General features: G+C 43.7%; 1 protein-coding gene across 6 annotated transcripts in view; it reads right to left on the bottom strand.

Annotated features, from left to right (window-relative positions):
- RNF111 (ring finger protein 111) overlaps window positions 1-16,755 on the bottom strand; it is a 93,887-nt gene extending 77,132 nt beyond the window's left edge. For all 6 annotated transcript variants that reach the window (XM_039490158.1, XM_039490160.1, XM_039490159.1 and 3 more), the window contains exon 1: window positions 16,618-16,755. The gene's annotated coding sequence lies outside the window, so the exon portion shown is untranslated. The remainder of the gene's footprint in view (window positions 1-16,617) is intronic.
- Between the last annotated feature and the right edge of the window lie 1,063 nt (window positions 16,756-17,818).

Genomic DNA, 17,818 nt, shown 5'->3' with positions numbered 1-17,818 from the left:
TTTTAGAAAGTCTTGTTGAGCTCTGGCAGAAGGAAATATTCCAGCAAGCCAGTCAGAAATTTGCCAATACATTCTGGGCAGTCACTACTTTATTGCACCATCAAGAGGTTTGCAACAGCTGTTTGGAGTAAAACAATTCTAGAAATTGCAAGTACCTTTGGCTTTTTCCCCCCTCAAGAGTACAGCAATATCTAGTACACATATTTTGTTAGGTCAGGTCAGCTATTTTGACTAGTACTGTAATACATGAAAATGTCTTGCTTCTGCCCCCAACAAAATGAGGGAATGTTATTTAAACTGTCAGAACATTAACCAAAGAATATTTAATTTCACACACACTGTAAAGTTTAAATTGAAAAAGCATTAGCTTTGGGAGAATTTACAAATATCTTGTAACACTTCAGATGTAACTCAACATGCTGTCAAGAGATTAGTGACTGAGGCAAATTGTTTATTGGTTTCTAAAATATGGTTGTCATACTAGACTATCTTTAAGGATAATACATGTCTTTAAAGTAACTCTGATACATTCACATATTTATATTTTCTAAATAGCTTTAATCTGTGACCATCAGCAACTCCTACAGTGGAGGAGATATCTCCACCCAAATGGCTCAGGACATAGGCTTCTCACTATGGCAATCTCCAATCAACCACAGCCAGCTGCTGGAAAGGCAAGGGTGCTGCACTACCTACCACAGGGCTGTCCTTAACCATGCTTAGGTTTTCTCTTTTATATCAGCTTCTAGATGGAGAATATTTAAGTATGAATCTCTGCTGGCCCCCTCTGGCTGGTGGATGGACGAACCAAGATCCTTCATTTAATTCAGAGTCTTGTTTTTTTTTTTTTAATTTAAGGGAAGGCCTCCACTATTGTACTCTTGACTCCCTTGAGTGGGGTGCAGGATTCCTAATCTATACTTTCCTGGTCCCATGAATAGCTAGTGCATACCTGTTATTCCTGCTCATAGTTTTCCTGGTAAGCAACAAAGTGATATTAACCTGATTTTTCAGTTAAACTGATTTTCCTCAGAGCCCTGTGGGAAATGAGACTGCAGAGCCTTTTTGGTTTCAATCAGCTGCTGCTCAAGCAAACTATGAATAGCATCATAAATATTGAAACAAAACATTGGCAGAATGAGGAAGATAGTATTAAATCAGTTCACATTTTATACAGTTGCAAGAAAACCTGAAGGGCTAGTTATCTGACTTTAATCAATGTGTTTCTCTAAAATGTAATGGCTTTGTCCCAGTTTCTCGCTCAGGAAAGCTTTTTCTTTCTTTATAAGTAGATTCTTCAAGCCCTGGTTTTAAAAGGCTAGTGTATTCAAGGTGAACTGGTTAAGATGAACTGGTGCAACATCACTCCTTTAGTAAAACTTGTGTTTTTATGGTACCAAGCACAGCGATGGAACACAACTATTTCCTTAACCTCACCAAAACATTTTGAAACCACGAAGCTGGAAGTTTCCTCAAAGTGGCTTTTGTCTATCAGCCTCTGCATATTTGCCCCCAGAGAAAATCATGCATTAGATTCTGTCTCTCTGAATAATCTCATGAAGATGGCATGGGAAAAGGCACTACACAAAACATGAGGCAGCTGATGAATGACAAAAGGCTGGCACATATGTGGAATGGGGTACAATTATAATTCATATGTAGGAATACCAAATGTGGAGGTAGCTGTAACTGCAAGCTTGAGAGTTTCCATCTCCTCATGCATATTGACAGAGGACTAGCCTAGCTGTTTAAGAAGCTGAATACTTTCACCACTGCCAACCTCAGAATGTGGCCCCTATGCACCTACAGGCCCCAACAGTACTTAATTTCTCAGCAGCTCTGGTCTTAGGCTTGTCTACACTTAAAAATTAGATTTACCTAGCTATGTTGCTCATGGAAGTGAAAAATTTTGCACTGAGTGCTATAGGTAGGTTAACCTAGACACAGCTAGGTCAACGGAAGAATTCTTCTGTCAACCTATCTACTGCCTCTTGGAGAGGTGGATTAACTACATCAATGGAAAACCCCTTCCATCGATATAGGAAGAATCTACATTATGGTTCAAAAGCTGCAGCTGTACTGTAGATATACTCTTATTCACCAGCATCCCAGCACTCAACCTGTTCTTCCAGTTCACACCATAAATATCCATTCCCTACTATCTGTCATGCAGACAGTTCACAAGATTCACTGAGAGCAACACTTAGACATTTTACAGCTTACTATTAGAATTTGTGTCAAATCTACCCAATGTATGTATATAATCTACCCCAGGGGTCGGCAACCTTTCAGAAGTGGTGTGCCAAGTCTTCATTTATTCATTCTAATTTAAGGTTTAGTGTGCCAGTTTTAACGTTTTTTTAGAAGGTCTCTCTCTGTCTATATTATATAACTAAACTATTGTTGTATGCAAAGTAAACAAGGTTTTGAAAATGTTTAAGAAGCTTCATTTAAAATTAAATTAAAATGCTGATCTTACGCCGCCGGCCCGCTCAGTCCGCTGCTGGCCTGCGGTTCCGTTCACCTAGGCTGGCAGCAGGCTGAATGGGACCGGTGGCCGGGGCCCCAGACTGGCAGTGGGCTGAGCGGCTCAGCCCGCTGCCAGTCTGGGGTCCCATCCCTGCCCACATAGAGTGGGTACCTACCTTCTCCTGGTTTGAGCCCATTCTCTTCTCTCTCTGCACTGAGCTGAGGGTGGGAGTGCACTAAGCACAGGGCTGGGGGTGAAGAAGCAGGCTGGGGGTTGGGGTGTCGGGTCTGGCCAGGAGCTAGAATGAAGGAGGGGGCTCAGGGTTGGGGCAGAAGGTTTGGGTGTGAAGTGCTTACCTGGGCAGCTCCCATTGGGTGTGAGGGGTGCAGGTGGTACTGGGGGGAGGGGGTGCAGGAGCTCCCATTTGGGCCTCAGGGTGGGGGGGTGGGGGATGCAAGAGTCAGGGCAGGGGGCTGGGGGTGTGTGAGGAGGTGCAGGAGTCAGGGCAGGGGGCTGGGGGCATCTGATGGGGTGCTGGAGTCAGGGCTTGGGGTGTGTGGGGGCTGGAGACAGGGTTGGGGTCGTGGGAGGGTGCAGTGATCAGGGCAGGGGCTTGGAGGGGGGGTGTGGGGGTAGGGCGGGGAGCAGGGTGGGAGTTGAGACTCCTGGGCTCCGGGAGGGGGCTGCTGTCTGACGCTCAGGGGAGGAGTGCTGGGAGCGAGGACTCTGGATTCCTAGGTTTCCAGCTAGGCTCTAGTTGTTCGAGGGGGTGGGGGGCAGATGGAGACTAGGGCTCCGGACTCCTGGGTTCTGCCCTCAATGCCAGAGGGGAGTGGGGTCCAGTGACCTGGGGTGGGGAAAGAGGCATGACCCAGCTGTTCCCAGGGTCCACCAGGTGGCGAGCCGCAGCCCCTGGGCTCAGGTTTGGGCTGTGAGATGCGGCCTGCCCAGTGCAGAGCCAAGCTCATCCCAGCACTGGGGCTCCAACCCCAGGGCCGCCTGCCCGAGTCTAGGGAGTAGGGCCGGCTGTGCTTGGGGCAGGTGGGCGCATGGCGCAGGTGGGACCCAGAACCCTTCCCCACTTACAGGCCTTGCGGGCACTGCAACTCTTGTGGGGCCGGGTCCCTCTTCCTGCCCCCGCCGGCAGGGCCGCTTTCGGGGCTGCTCAGACTCTGTGGACACCAGGTAATGGTGTGGACATGCTAACCCGGAAACACAACCTCCCGCCAGAAGTAACGCAGGTTAGGAAAGCATGCAAATGTGCAAATGCCGGCAGGAGGGGTGGAGAAGAACCGGCCGGGCAGGATTTTTAATGGCACACTGCTGCCTGCCGGGGTCCCAGCCAACGGACCCGCTCTCAGCCCACTGCCGACCTGAGTTTGGCAGAGGGCTGAGTGGGGCCGCCAGCCAGGACCGCGGCAGGCAGCAGCGTGCCATTAAAAAAATATCGGCTTGCATGCCATCTTTGGCACGCGTGCCATAGGTTGCCGACCCCTGATCTACCCTTTCATAAGAAAGGAGCTATAGTATACTGAAATGGGAAAGCTGTGTACAGACAAGGCTATTTTCACTCCATGAACACTTAACCCTATGCTACATGTGGTGGCAAATTGGCAGAGAGTGTCCCATATCATATTAGCTCCCCTCATACTTGCTGCCAGGGAAGATTCCTCTCACGGCTAGAATGTTAGGCTGCTGGTATGCAAAAACATTAGTCTCCACAGACCAGTCTGAGGAAAACAACCACCACCACCACCAACACTTTTGCTCTGACAATTGTTGTAAAATAAAAGCAGCAATACCCTTGGCAAGGTATTTAATGTCAGTATGCTTCAACTGGTATATACACTTCCCATTTAGACTCCCGAAAGGACAATCCAAAAGCATTTGACTCCAACTGCGATAACATTAGAAGCATCTCCTATTCCTCTCAAAGTAATCAAGCTAGAACAAACAATAAGCAGGACACCAAGTAGCACCATGGGAATACGAGTGCCATTACGTTCTCTAACCTAAGGTGGGAAAACCACCAATGAAGTACACAACTGAGTTTAAAATTCATGTGGACTTTGCCAAACCAATGAGAATTATCTTCTATTAAGAGATCAATGATCCACTACTGCCTGCATCTTCAAATTAATGGTGGCATTTTGGGGTGGACAAATGTATTTTGGACGTCACTAATACCTAAGCCCTTGTCTATTTCGCAAAAGGTCACAGAATTTAGCTTTAGAAAGACTACTGAATTTTATGGTACTATGGTGTAGCATAGTGGAAATTCTGGTTCATCAGCTAGCTGCTTCTACTAAGATCAGCAGCTATGAGATAGTTAATATCAACATTTACATCATCATCTTCTTTAAGTTTCAGAGTTAATTCTAAGATTGCTCCAGGTTGCTTACAAGCTCAAAGACAACACTACATCAGTTTATGGTTACTTTGCATTCTCTTCATAGTAATACACAATAGAGCTTGTTGAAACAGAACTCTGCAGCAAGGGGCGGTTACTGCAACAGAGCCACCATTAGTAACTATGAAATCCACAGGGCCCTGGATATCCTCAGCTCAGTTTGGAACACTCTAGTCACAATAAAAAGCTTTCTATTAGTAAAATTTGTGATTAAACGGCCTAAGTCATATTTGTAGGATTTTATCCTAGATCATAAAGCAAACGAAACAGTGGTATTACACATCAGTGGTGTCTCTCTAAGAAACAATGCTTATTCCCTTGTCTACTGGGATTGCAGATTACATCAGCAATGTTGGAAGCATCTCATTGCAGAGAATCTGAAAAGTAGATTTGGTCATTTAGAAATTGGTCGACCAATTATTGTCACCTCACACCACCCTCAAGACTTTTTCCCACCAGTGTGTAGAGTGCAGTCGGTTTCTGACTCATCTTCACAAGACAGAGTTTGTTAAAGGAGACATTTGCTGTTTAGGGTCGTTACGTGGGCACAACTTAGACCTGGTCTACAACAAAAACTTTGGTTGACCTATCTACGTCGCTCAATGATATGAAAAATTCACACCCGCAAGAGACAGTTAACCCAACCTAAGCCCTGGTATAAACACCAATAGGTCAACAGAAGAATTTTTCCATGGACCTAGCTGCTACCTCGAGGGGGTGAAATAATTACAGTGATGAAAAAAAACCTTCCATCACTGTCTACACAAGGGCACCCCAGAGGCACAGTTCTAGTGCCATTGGGGCGTAGACATATCCTCTGTAGTAGCAGTCTGTGCCTTCCACTTAAATTTACTACAACAGAGAAGGTGGTCATCTGCTTCTTCGGGAATCTTTGAGCAAAAATTTTCCGAAGCTGGAGAACACCACACGAGCAAGGTAGACACAAAAATATCATTGCTAATTATCAAAAGCCATTGGTACCTGGATGTACCACAGGTCCTTTGCTAGAACTGTGTCAAAATAAGAACAGCCCCACTTTTACTTCATTTCACTCCACCATTACTATTCTTTCATTCTTTTGTGATGGAAAGTCACAAGTATTTCATGCAAAAAATAAAACCAATGATTAAGAGAATAAGAAAAGACATCATATAAAAGAAAAAAATGGAAGCATAGCAACACTTTCAAAGTTGCACCTATGTGGTTTTCCAACAGATATATAAGAGACACCACTCACATTAAGAAATAGCCAACTGAAGATGTACAGTTATGTTTTCAGTAGCTGGAACCTATAACAAAGCACTTGATTTAGAATCCCAATTTAATTTTTACCAGGAACTTGGAAACAGAAGATGCTTAGTGGTATTATTCCTGTATGTAAAGTTTCTTCCAAAACATGTTGAAAGAGCCCTAATTTGTTTTGGCCTGAGGATGGAAGGGGGTTTAACTGAATTCAAGTGGTGCCACAGGCACAAGATCGACATTGCATCCACATCTTCCTTTAAAGCAAGGCTGCAAAGAAAAAGATTGGTTTGTGCCATTTATACTTTATTATGTATAAAGGTGACCCAAGGGTTTTTCATATAGAGTTTTTCCAATTTTTTATCCACATCAGAAATGTGTGCCTTGTCCAAGCTGGAAGACCATGCTGAAGAACAGTGCTAATACCCACAAGAGTCAAGAAAGGAAAAGGAGGCTTAGTCAAATTGTTTAAAATGTTGACTTTATTCAACTCTATTGATTAAATTTGCATTTTGAATAAAGAAAGACAAAAGGCTCAACATTCTGGCCCTCCTTTCTCCCTCTCCTCCTTCTTCAGCGCCAAGTATGAGGATGAAGTACTGACAAAATCCCACTCCCCACACACACACTAGATTTCCCAGGCTTTCTATTTCTGATGTTTCTAATGTAAGCAGGAAAATACTTCCGGCCTGCTATACATACTCACAAATCAGAAAACAAAAAGCCCACAAAAACTTTTTTCGGTATCTTTGTGAGGTCACCTTTACAGTGGTACTGTTTGGCATAATACTCATAGTGCACCAGTGGCTTTTTTTTTTTTTTTTTTTAAAGAGATGCACCACTCCTCCACCAGAGCTTCCACCGAGGCCTGGTCTACACTTAAAATCTAGGTTGACATAGCTATATGTCAGTTAAGAGGGTGAAAATTCTCACCCACACTACTATAGGTATGCCAATCTAACCACCAGTGTAGACAGCTAAACTGATGTTCGAATACTGCCATTTACCATCATTTGGTAAAGTGGTGTTCCTACAGCAATAGAAAGAAACCTTCCTTCGCCATTGGCTGCATCTACACTACAGGGTTATCCCAGCATATCTATAGCACCATAGCGACACTGGTGTACTTCCAATAGCGTAGACTTATCCTCAGACTTATGTCGCCTCCATTTCCACTCACCCACTTATTTTGCTATACCAATACTAGATATGTGGAAACATTTTCTTAACAGATATTTGAGGAAGGATTTCTAGACATTTCTGTGGCAATATCTAAAAGAAATAGCAAATAGTGGTGCTCTTTCATCTGCAGTGTCCACCACTTACAGCTCTTTTTTTTTTAAATTATATGTACTGAACATTTCTTTCTGGTACAGTCTTCATCCCAACAAGATGACAAGGAATTTGAGAATTTGATCACAGCCTGAAATGCTGAATATCAAACATAACTTACTTGTTTTAGGAAAGTACACTGAGGACTACTGAATGTCTCTGCAAAAACTTACGTACCCTGCAGGTAACTATAGTAAGCTAAATTATTTAAATTCTATTTAAGAAAATATTAGAAGTGTAGTAGTTACTATATTACATTATTGTATCTATGTTCTGTCCAGGAATAGACCTGGAACTGCAAAACAAACAAATTTGCTTTCCTATTGTGATGTATCAAGATGGCCAGAGCATTTTTTTTAAACTACCATTTTACATTATAAAGATCCTGTGATGCCAGCTTTCAGGTTCTCCAGAGACTGCCAGAGGTTTCCAGGAAAGAGCCTATCCCCCCCCCCAAGAAAGAGCAGGGGTTGGAGGCAAGCAGCGAGGTGGGGGTAACGAGGCAAGTGGCGGGCGAGCCCTGGTGGGGGAGTAAGGAGGTGAGCAGCAAGCCAGCAGCGAATGGGGGTCCCTGCTGTGGGCAGGGGGGTGTCTGGCAGGGGGAGAAAGGTGGGGGGGTGAGAGAGAAGGTAAGCTGTGAGCCAGCAGTAGGGTGAGGAGGCGGGCGGGCAGGGGGGGGGCGCGCCTGTCTGGCTGCAGTCAGGGGAGTGAGGTGGTGAGTGGCGGGTTTGGGGGGTGAGAGGAGGCGAGTGTTGGGTTGGGGGGTGAGGAGGGATGCAGGGGGGCCACCCTCCCAAAAAAAACTTACATCCAAATAATTGCAATTTATTTATGTACATGTGCATATTAACTTTAAGAAAAATAAATAATTTTAGGAAAAAGTGTCAGTGCGGCCACCAGCAAGAATTAGTGTTCACTCTCTGAGGCCACCAAATAATTTGTTGTGAGAACCCCTGCCTTAGGTGAAATGGATGAACAATTTACCCTATCAAAGCCTTCCTGCATTCCCCTCCCCACAGAAGTAGTCCACAGCCTCATAACTTTCCTTGGCAATGGAAGGCTGAACAGAGCTCTTCAGAGCCTATAAATTCTGCCCTGCTTCGTAAGTCTGACAACATTATAATGCCCTGATAGGCTGAAACGAGTGTTGAAAGACCCATCCAGGAAATTAAGTCATGTCTTACATTGGCAATGTAATGCATTAAAGAAAGAAACTCAGCCAACTGATATACTTTAAAGTAGTTAAGGAGAATTATGCATACAGTATTAGCTAAGTTTTTTATTCCTGTAATGCTATCTGCATTATTTTGTTGGGTTTCTATTTTGTCTGCTACTGGCAGCAGCTTAATATCCTTTACTAGTATCTCAAACAAAAAAAACCCACACACAGACACCACACAACACTTAAAAAAAGGCATGTCAATCTCCCAAAACTCTCTGAAATCTATTGCCACTGCAGATGACTTCTTGTGTTACAGTACCAGTTAATGCATGACATTAAATAACAAAGATTCCATAGTGAAAGTACTTACGAAGGCAGACCCTCACATTCAAGGTCGAGGGAAATGCATGCGCCTGTCATGTTGAATTTCCTTACTTTTCTGAAGTACTGCCACAGTAGTGTGACAATACTTTTCATCTAGTTTCAGCTCCACGTGTTTTGACTTATTTCTTTCCAAAACTAGCATGCTTTTGAAGCAGTCTTGTACCAGCACTATTTTTATATGAAAATCTAAGAATATACAAGCCTATTTACATTAATAGACGTATGACAATTTACACCAATGAATATCTTTCGGTCTTCAACCAGCATCTCTAGGTTAAGACGGATGCCTAAGTGGCCTTTCCAGATTCTGTCTCCTCACCCATTAAAATCTAAGGCCATTATCCTACAGCTGGATCCTTGCATGGAGCCTAGTGGCAAGGATCTCCCAGGATTTTCCATTAAACTTCTAGCAGCAGAGAGTTTAATATTTCAGACACTTGAATACAAACTTTCAAATTAATAAAGTTTGTATTCTGTCAGACCACAGCCAGATATATTATTTTTGTTTTTTAAAACTGGGACTAGGGATCGCAAGGCAGTTAAAGGTGTTTGTCGATTTTAAAGAGCCCTGCAAAGTGAATATGGGGCAGGTAACAGGCTCACTGACCATATCTGCTATTTTTTTAAACTCAAAACGTTCAACTACTGTTTTTCCTCTCCCTTTAAGAGTATCAAACACAAGTCTGGTGCTCCCTTATTTGATGGGCTAGACAAAGGTCTCAGCCATGACTTATGTGCTCTCTCAGCCATTTGTGGAAGGATACTGGATATTTAACAGTAACACAAAGGTATTCAGGCTTTGGAATTAAATAGGTATTTTAAAAAAAGTTTTAAACAGTCTGAATAATTTTCAGGTTTCAATGGCATGTGTAATATTGCAATCTTACCAGTTTTAAAGGAGAAAAAGGGTAGATAAGACCTACATTTCCAACAAAAAAAATAAAAGTAGAATTTGTTTGGGGAGTATTTCAGGCTTTTATACATCATGAAAAAACAGTAGCACAAATCCCAGTTTGTGCTGATAGTCACTTCTAAGGCTACAGGAGTGCTTTCACCTTCAGCCAGCAAAGTTCATCAATATGTACCTCCCCTCATACTACAGGTTCAACATTATATACTTTCTAGATTGTCAATAACTTATCCATGTTAGGACAAATTTCCCCACCTTTAAAAACTGTGATAATGAAAAATGAAAACAATCTTACTCAAAAGTAATGCTTTGAGGGGCAACAGTAAGGGCTGAGGGGCAAAAAAAGGTGTGTTTTTCCAATCATGTTAAGCTCTATCAAGAGTTGATCTACACAAAAATGTTATGGCATAATTATGTTGGTTGGAGGTGTGATTTTTATTTTTATTTTGCTAGAAGTTATACTAGTAACAGTTCTAGTGTAGACAGTTATACTGGAACAAAGGTGCCTTACACTGGTATAGCATATTCCGGGTCCTGAATCAGAAATTATACCAGTATGAATTATTTTATACTGGTATAACTGCATCCACACATATTAGCCTGCATCTTAACTTTTTACTCATGCTAAGGTATCTCAATCGAGCTAACACAATTAAAAAAGCCACCCTTTTGCCCATCAAGACAGGGCATAAAGGACTAATTAATTAGGTCTTGCCTACACCTGAAACACTATAGTGGCACATTGCTGTAGTCCTTCAGTGTAAATACTACCTATGCCAAGGGGAGGGGTGTTCCCATCAGCATAGGTAATCCACCTCCATGAGAGGCAGTAGGTTGTCTGTCTAGCACCGTCTACATAGGGAGTTAGGTCGGCTTAAATACATCATTCAGAGGTGCGGATTTTCCACATCCCTGTGTGACATTGCTGGGTCGACTTAACTTTTTAGTGTAGACTAGACCTTATATGATGCTATTGGGTTCTGATTCAACATAAAGAGAGTTTACTTTTGATTAAAAATGAATGGAAATATTTAAAAAAAAAAAGATGTGCAATTAGAGTACCCCACACATTTGCTATTACTACTTTACATTTGATATTAGAACCTTACTTCCACAGTTTCATTTCTAATATTAGATCAGAGGAGAAGTCCTAGCAAGAAATACAACAGGAAAGTTAGAACTAAACTAGGCGACAGTCTGAAGGTCCCGACCTAAAAAACAGGAGCAAGAAGAATGTAAAGGCTCACTCTAGAGTGCCAACATTCGGGAGCTCACACATGCCTCTCAGAGTAATGGGAGATCTCGATAACCATTTATGAACACCAATATGGATTCACAATCAGGCAAGTTAAGAATAAGGGCATATTAGGTTGAGTTCACTTCATTGTGGATTTCATTTAAAACAGCATTACTTTATAAACTCAAAAACTGCTATAGTAATGACAAACATTTGAGGTGTTCTATTTGTAATTGAAAGATAATACTAATATACTTCCAAAGTTTGGCTTTTTTTTTTTTTTTTTTTTTTTAAAGTTTATCATCTTTAACTGGATTCCTTCCTATAATCATGGTAAGTATTCAATGCTTACACATGAGAAATACCATATTTTATTAAATTTAGCTCTAAACCAATTATACAAGCTTAAAATCAAATTTCAGAAATGGCTAAAGAAAGTTCAAGATATGCAAATAATTGATTCAAGTCTGCAGAATTATATTAGTATTGTATTTACATATCTAGCAGATCCCAGATGATCTGCTACTTTCTACAACCCAATCCAGAAGCACACTGTTGCCTAGTAACCTTTCAGAGTAAGGGGTTAAGACAGAAGGTTATTATTATTTATTCACTTTAGTAAGAGCAAGTTGTAGGAAGCTGTTAAGAACTTGAACAATCTGAAACAGCCCTTTAAGGAATTTTAAAAATTCATGACTGTTTGTCCATTAAGCTCACAGATGCCCAGTTGTTCCAGACGAGCAAAAGGAATTATAGCTACACAAAGCACATAGGGGGTAACGATGATGGTAGAAAATGAGTGACAGAAGATTTCGGGAAGTTGCCTTATTGATGACAGTGACTGTTACTAAGCAGAAGTAGTTACAAGAGAAAAGATATTTTCCTATTAAGTACTACAGGTTACTTGTACATAGAAGAGGACAGGACAAGCAGAGAATGTTTGGAAGCTGGGAAAGGCACACATTTCCACTGTCAGACAAGTTCTCATAGCTTTAGATTTACTCGAAAAAAACCCACTGAATGCAAGTCTGACCGCATATTTTAGTTAGTTGACTTGGCAAGATATTTCTTTACAGAAACACACACAATCATATTTCTATTCTAAGAGTCAACCACATTATTAGCAACAGAAAAAAAAACGTAACAGGCATTGAACTTAGTTGTACTACAGCAATTCAACTGGTTTGGCAAGAAAACTGTCCAATTTTTAATCTAAACTTGTTAGTATACTGTTACAAAAATTCCAATTTTATTTTCACCCTTACATTTAGTATTCTTAGCTTCAGCTTTGATTTAAATGTGGACAGTTAGGTTAACACCACTATGTAAGTCATGGTTTTAAAATGTAAGCATTACTATTTGAAAACCCAGGAATGTTTTAGCTTCAGTGATCTCCAAGGCAAATACAATATCAATGAATTCAGGAGTAAGAGTTACTTTTTTACAACAGAATGAAGAAAAAAAGTTTATTGAAGCCTTTGGTCAAGCCCTAATTTAAGGCTTCAACAAACTAGATGTTTTATTTCCAGGGAAGTGGGAAGATAGCTCTGGCAAGTGATGGAAACATCAACTTTCACAAAATCAAACTTTCATTTAAAATGAAAGTTTCTAGCCCATGTGTCTGTTAAGAAAACCTTCTAAACACAAAGTATAATGATGCAGTGCCATCGTGAATCTGCAAACAACTCATTGCTGCCACTCATAGCTTTGCTAAGCAGCAGAATGAAACAACACTGTTAGTGAGAACCTTGCACGTGGGAGTGAAACTATCAACAGTTAAGACAATTTCTGATGCTGCTTTGGACAGCTATGGGCAGAAGCAGACACTGGAGTTATTCACCAGGGAGGAACAGCAACTAATGGAGGTTGGGGAATGAGAGTACCAGAGACCTCTTCCATTTCTTCCCCGACAATGCAGCCAGGAGATGCTGGGGTAATAGTGGACATTCTTCTGTTGGCAACAACCAGGAAAGACAGAACTACACTTTAGCAACTAGAAGGGATGCAGTCTCATTAGCCCTTCATTTTTCATCTCTTGCTAGTAGGCTTAGTCCTCTATCTAGTAACTGTCAGGCAGATGTTTCAAGCCCAATTTAGGGCTTGTCTACATGGGGAAATTTAAGAGTATATAGTTATACTGCTGTAACTATAGTAAATTTCCCCATGTAGACAAGCCTTAAATAGCCCAGAACAGCAGCGGGGAGCAGAAGAAACTGGAGTTCAAATACTTGCTTAATCAAAGTGAAAATAAAATTCAACCCAGTCCCATATTATACATATCACAAAGTCACTATACAATCTAGCTCAATATATGCGTTTGTAAATTTGGGCCAGAAGGGTCCAGAACAAGAATTAGCATGTGCACTGCAGATCTGGATTAAGACACATTGGTAGAGCTGTTTTGGAAAGCATTTGTGCAGCATCTGCCTGCATTATGTCTGGTTTGCCCTGTGCTGTTAGTCTTGTTTACATATGAGTTACCGGGTATACTCGTTCACAAGCCAAATTTTTTTTAGTAAAAAAGGGAAGCACCAGAGAAGGGGGTCGGCTTATGAACGGGCATAGAGAGGGAGAGGTGGGACACAGCCCCTCCCCCCAACCGAGGGAGCAAGGAGAGGCAGCAGAGCCAGAAGGGAAGAGGCAGGGCCAGAGTCTCTCAGCTTCTGGCCACGCTGCTCTCCCCCCAGCTTCCGAAGCAGCTGCAGATCCAGGACTGGCAGGCTGCAGCCGCACCACTCGGCCCACCCCCCAGAGTAGGTTGCAGCTGCGCCGCCCGGCCCACCGGAACATGCTGCGGCCACGCCACCTGGTCTGGCCCGCCAGAACATGCTGCGGCCGTGCTGCCCAGCCTGCCGGAGCAGCTCCAGCCAGGCCAGAGAAGACATCCTCCCCTGGCCCTTCCCAGATAAAGTGGGAAGGGATGGGATGGGGAGAGTGTGGGGGGGTCCCAGGCTAGGGGTGGAGTCATGTGAGGGGTGGTCACAAGGGTTACTCCCCTGACCCCAGCTTCTCCCCCCCCAAAAGTAATTCCCCACCAGTTGCTATCCCGGCCCATCCGGGTAAGCCGCTGGTGCGCCGGGATACTTTGTTTACTTAGGTTTACCTCTGTGCCTGCGGACGCTTGAGGTAAACAAACCATCTCGGCCCACCAGCGGCTTATCCTGATGGCTTGGGAGCCAAAGTTTGCTGACCCCTGAATTATAGGGTCGGCTTATGAATGGGTCATAAAAATTTTTCCATTTTTACTTATCCATCTTGGGGGGGCGGGGGTCATCGGCTTATAAACGAACCGGCTTTTGATCAAGTATATACAGGAAGTTTCACCCTCTTAAAATTCTTGCCATTATTTCAATTATCCAACAATTCAGCCTTCAGGTTCATCATTCTGTAAAAAGATCATCATTAACTGAGCTTTCTAAATAGAAAGTTACTACCAAAGCAGAAGATGTGTAAACTGAAGTGTAAAGAATATTCCTTTTTGAAAATACAGTACAGGTTTTCACTCAAGCACATGAAACCATGAATACATATATACAGGGAATAAGTTTAGCAACATATGTTGTTCTTGTTGATCAGAAGACCTCCCCTGCTCTTCCTTAAAACTCATCCATACTAAGGAAAAAAAGGTTTTTTGTTTAACATGATAGTTGGACACATTTTAAGATCTTAATGTAGACAGGGAAATTGCAGTTTGTGTTAACTGGCTGAGGAACTCTAGGCTCCCCACAAGGAGCCTCAGCAGGTACTGCAGCATACCATTGTACCTGTGATGTCATCAGACCACTTCCTACAGTTTTGAGTCTGGACATTCTGTCCCCTCTCCTGATTGACTGACTGCCCCAATCCATCCCCATACCTCAGCCACCCACCACCTTCCATGCACATTTCCCTTTTTCCTTCCCCCTCTCTCCTCCTATTCCATTTACCACACACGCATACATCTCTACCTCGATATAACGCTGTCCTTAGGAGCCAAAAAATCTTACCGCGTTATAGGGGAAACCATGTTATACTGAACTTATTTTGATCCACCGGAGTGTGCAGCCCCTCCCCCTCCCGGAGCACTGCTTTACCGTGTTATCTCCAAATTCATGTTATATCGGGTGGCGTTATATCGAGGTAGCGGTGTATATTGTCTTTTTGTTTAGACAATTCCTTAGCATTTTTAACAGATCATGGTATTAACATGACAATTGCAAGACATCACTCTGCTAGTATGTTATATCCTATTCTCCTACCCATTACCTGTCTCCTCTATTCAGACTGTACACTTGTCAGGAAAGGGACTGTCTACTACATTGCATACTGCATAGCACAATGGGGCCCTGTTCTCAGCTGGCTTCCAGGCACTACTATAAACAACAAGAGAGTCTGCTAGAAAGTCTACCAACATTTTTAGATCTAACAGCAAGGCAAATAATTTCTTTGAACCAGCAAATAATAACAGTCTATTACACTAAACAGTTTGTGATACGTGCTATGTAATTTTAACGTACTAACACACAAATAATTGTAAGCATTACCTTCCTCTCAGATTCCTAAGACAAGCCAGAAAAACATTTTTTAAGGGGGGGAAATAGCTCAGTGGTTATAGCCCAGGGTTGTGAGTTCAATCCTTGAGGGGGCCATTTAGGGATCTGGGGCAAAACTCTGTCAGGGATGGTTACTTGGTCCTGCTAGTGAAGGCAGGGGACTGGACTTGATGACCTTTCAAGGTCCCTTCCAGTCCTATGAGATAGGTATAGTGCCATATATTATTTTTCTGTAGCATCCAAAGTAACAAAAAGAAATGAGTAGAGCAGGAAAAACAAACATTTGAAGCCCCCTATAAACAGAGGAGTAGGTCACATTCTCCTACAATACCCCACTAAAAGAGGTTCAAGCTAACACAAACAAAATGACAGTTATGAGAAACAGATGCCAAATATACCTAGTGCTTACTCTTTCAGAGATTAAAAAAAAATGTGCCCTCATTTTTGTCATTACAGCCTGTGACTTCACTGCAAACGTCTCTTATAGACACACAGCAAACATAAACCTCATTCACTCAGAAGATTATTTTGGGGCTAATTTAAAAAGACCAAAACTTTAACCTCCCTGATGAGAGGTGGTTTTGGCATGCATGTCAGAGAGCCATTTAAAAATAACAGTACGTCTCTATCAGCTGAACTGCCCCCACAGTTTGAGGCAACTCCATTAGCAGAGCCTTCGTCGATTCCCTCTCCCCCCACCGTCACATTAACATCCACACAGGAAAGGCCTGACCACCACTCACAACAAACGGGGCCGTTCACCCGAGACCCCTTTATCTGCCACCCATCGCACCAAGGGGGGCCATCAGCAGCCTCGGACTCACCCACCCCTTAAGGTGGACAATACGCACCTCCCGCCGCGCCTCCCTCCTCTCCCCCACAGCCACGCTCCGGCCCCGCCCCCACATCCCCCTCCCAGCGGGGGGACCCCAACGTACCTGGGACGCTAACGCCGAGGGAGGGGGCGCTAGGTGGTAACAGCCCCCAGCTAGGGGGAAGGGAGAAAAAGGAACAGGCGCCGCCAGCCACCGGAAGGACCCAGCGCGGCACAGCTCGTCTTGGCCCGGCCCAGCAGGCCCCGGCTCCCGTCTCCGCTACGCCCTCACCCGGGGCCCTGCCGCCCCGCACGCACAGCCCGCAACACGGCCTCCGCCCCGCTGGCCGAGTCCCCAGCCAAAGCCGCTCGGGGCCCGGCGAACGCGCAGCCTGGGCGGTTGGGTTTTGTCTGCTGCGCAGCCCCCTCCGCGGACCGCCGCCGCTGCCGAGCCCTCCCTCCCCAGGCGCGGCACGACACTTGGTGCTGCTTTACAGCAGCCTGCAGAGCGCAGCCGCTGCGCAGAGCGCCCCGCCTTCCGTGCGGCTCCTCCGCCTGGGCGGGGCGTAGGGTGGCGCGCGGCCTGTGCTGAGGAGCGCCATCTGTTGGGCGGAGGCGGGCATGGCGGCGGCGGCGGCAATCGCACAGCCAGGGCCGCTGTGCTGAGCCCACGCCTGGCTCGTGATGGCGATGGAGAAGGTAGAGACGGGCAGAGAGGTAAGCTATGCAGTTATGAGCCAGGCCCAAGCGCATCATGCGATTGGTGCAGAAATCACCAGATCTTGTTAAATAACAAATGCTGGGATCTTTGTATTTGCTTTGTGGTTTCTGAGCCTCTCGGGTGCACTCCCTTCATCTTTTCATACTCTTCTCTTTAACCAGGAGGGTTATAAACTTACTTCAAAATAGCTCGAAGATCAGAAGATCAGTGATGAATGCACCTGCAATAAGGAGTCTGCAAGAGACTATGCTGCCCTTCTCTTCCTCCTCATTATGAAGGCTCTATGAAGGCTCAATCACTGGAAAGTTGTTTTTGGCTCTGGATTCAGACCTATGCTAAAGCATTGTTCATTAACAGTTACAAAACTGTTCTCCCATCACACAATAAAATACAAATAAATAAAGATGTATTATAAAAAAGACAGAGAATGTTGCCAACTTAGTTTTTCTGCTGTCCTGAGTTTCACCCAGTTAAAAAGTCAAGAGGTTCGCCTCTATATGCTCTGGTAGAGCTCCATTCAACTACCTATGAGATGGATCCTTGTCCCTCATGGATGACTGATGCTAGTGAACAATACCTGGGCTCTTTATTATAATAGAGCAAT

The sequence above is a fragment of the Mauremys reevesii genome, linkage group 10, assembly GCF_016161935.1.
Source record: "Mauremys reevesii isolate NIE-2019 linkage group 10, ASM1616193v1, whole genome shotgun sequence".
Lineage (NCBI taxonomy): Eukaryota > Metazoa > Chordata > Testudines > Geoemydidae > Mauremys > Mauremys reevesii.
Note: the sequence above shows the minus strand (reverse complement) of the source record. Positions and strands in the feature narration are given on the sequence as shown.